Source organism: Arvicola amphibius, chromosome 6 (assembly GCF_903992535.2).
Source record: "Arvicola amphibius chromosome 6, mArvAmp1.2, whole genome shotgun sequence".
Taxonomy (NCBI): Eukaryota; Metazoa; Chordata; class Mammalia; order Rodentia; family Cricetidae; genus Arvicola; species Arvicola amphibius.
The window spans coordinates 38,597,379-38,600,070 of record NC_052052.2 but is presented as its reverse complement, the minus strand read 5'-3'; the positions used below and the strand labels follow the sequence as shown (position 1 = coordinate 38,600,070).

The 2,692-nt window shown below is 48.1% G+C and overlaps 1 pseudogene; it reads right to left on the bottom strand.

Annotated features, from left to right (window-relative positions):
- Nucleotides 1-908: 908 nt before the first annotated feature.
- Nucleotides 909-2,157, bottom strand: LOC119817739 (annotated as a pseudogene).
- Nucleotides 2,158-2,692: the final 535 nt, after the last annotated feature.

Sequence of the window (2,692 nt, the reverse complement as noted above, 5' to 3'; positions counted from 1 at the left end):
TGCGAGGCAAGATTCCTGGTTCCTGGCAGGATGGCCTAGAGTTGAAGAATGCAGCTGGCTGCCCTAGCCTAGCAAACAGCTGTGGGCCTCGGCTTCAGGGAGAAGGTGAGCTGCAGGGCCTTCTGGAAGCTGCCTTGGGTGTGGTCTTAGGGGACATCAGATCAGGCAGTGTCCAGATAGAGTAAGCCCAGGGACGGAGGAAGGAACTGTCATTATGCTAGAGATGCGGGAGAGTGAAACGTTGGACTAATGAATGCAGATCAAAGAGAGATGCCCAAGGGAATGCCCTGCTGGGAAAGGAGCAGAGGGGCCCAAGTGGGGCGACCCAGCAGTCTGTTCCCCTACAAGAAAATCCGTTCAGGACCTTTGCAGAGCACCCCAAGGCTGCGGGCTCATCTCAGCTCTTCCATCTACACAGTTTTAATTCTTGAAATGGGGTGCAGGCTCTCTCTACTGGGGTTTATGGACCTTTACCAGAAGGCACTATAGGATTTTTTTTTTCTTTAAAAAGAAACATTTGTGATCTTTATTGAACAGTTTCAAACAAATCCAGACCAGGTTTCACATTCTGAGTCTGATGCAAGGACATGGGTCATGTGGGAATAAGTACTCTCCGGTGTGCTCCCTGACACGTTCGCGAGGGTGCGGGTGTACATGGCAGATCTGCGCAGAAACCTGCTTGAAAACCCGATTTTAAACCCCGCATAAATGTACTTAACAACTTCCAATTTCAAAACAAATTACTCCAGGAATCAACGACCCTTTAAATAAATAAAATAATAATAATTTATGCTCTTCTTAAAGGAATTCCAACAACTTAAAATAGTTCCAGCTCCATGTATGTACATATAACTTAGGGATTCTGGCGCTCGGCTTTGCTCATGCAGCAGCGGCATGCTGGCAAGCCTCTACAGGGGCCTTTCAGAGAACGCGGTGTAGCGCCTCACTCTGGCGACCTGGCGAAGGACAAGGGGGTGTTCATCTTGCCAATCTCAGAAGCACTGACTGCAGTCTCTCCAGTTGATTGTATGTAACGTGACTTTGTATGTAAGTGACAAGAGCGGTGGATCCAGATGAGTTTGTTGAACCTCTGGTGGCTCCTGGAACACATCTGCAGCCCCACATGAGAACTGTGATCTGCCTCTTGTACAGGAACACAACGACAATATCTGTACTTATAGTCAAGTGGTTCGTCTTCTTTTTAGTTACTACAGCGAATACTTTGGTCTGATTGTCTGCATCTTGTGACAAGCGATAACGACCTAGCAAAATTGCATCTGTTCTGGTGTTCCTAGTTCTTAACTGGGGAACAATGGACTGTGGCTCCTCGGGGGTTGTCAGCATCATCCCATGGCCATCCGGAAAGAATCTTATGAACCTGTAGTATTCCACTTGGTGCCAGGCTCTATAGAAACCATCCAGAGACTGCTCTCCCTGGCAGATAGATGTGCTTTTACTGATGTACACGCCATCAAAGCGAGCATGAGGCCGTTCTAAAAACATCTCCCTCCAGGATGAGTATGGGATGAGTTTCATACAGCCTCTGCCCCATACTTTCAAGCAAGCCAGATGCCATATTTCAGGGTCTCTGGCACAGATATAGAATCCTCTGCACACCAGCGAGGTCCAAGTCACTTGAAACCACCCGTCAGAAGATGTACATCAGGATCTCCATAGGCAGGACTGATATTGCGTCTGACTGGTCTCCAGCTCAGGCTGACACAGTTTGAGCACGGGCTCCTGGAATGTGAGCTACTGTTGGAAGTACGACAAGCGATCTGCCATCTTGATGCCATCGTCGTTGTCTTCCGTGTATCTGTTTCCAGCGCCATCACCAGACGGAGACCCGGTATAAGTAATCTTGAACTCAGTATCAGGTACACGTTGCATAGCTCTACGGTAGAACTTGATGGCTTCACAGAGAGCTCCGCTTTGTTCTTCTACTGCTTACAGGAAGGGTTCTCAAGCCTTTTCTTCCTTTGCCAGTTTCTGCCTTCCTTTGGTGTCTGCAGCTGCTTTCAGTATGGAGCCTCTTCCTGCTCTGCAAGGCCGAGTTTCTAAATTACTAGAACCGACACCTGGGGCAAGTTCAAACAGCCACTGAGCTCTGAGCATCTGGAGCTGTGCCCGCATGTCTCTCATTTTCATCATCACCCACGCTGACGGCATCAGAATGACAATCTCCCTCTGCTCTGCCTGCTGGTCTGCTCTGTTCTCTTCCTCCTAGCGGTTCAGGGTTCAAGATTACTTATACCGGGTCTCCGTCTAGTGATGGCACTGGAAACAGATACACGGAAGACAACGACGATGGCATCAAGATGGCAGATCGCTTGTTGTACTTCCAACAGTAGCTCACATTCCAGGAGCCTGTGCTCAAACTGTGTCAGCCTGAGCTGGAGACCAGTCAGATGCAACATCAGTCCTGCCTATGGAGATCCTGATGTACATCTTCTGACGGGTGGTTTCAAGTGACTTGGACCTTGCCAATCCTCGGGTTTTCCTTGTTCTTGAGCTTCTGTTTGTGTTCATATTTAAGTTCTTTTATTAATGACTCTGCTTGTGGCACTGTAGGATTTTTATTAGGGAGAAGCAGCAACACTTTGCAAGGGATCTTTGTTGCTTTTGGAGAGACTGGCACTGATTTTGAAGGAGAAATCAAGGTTATGACTGACTCACCTAATAGAATTTCTGG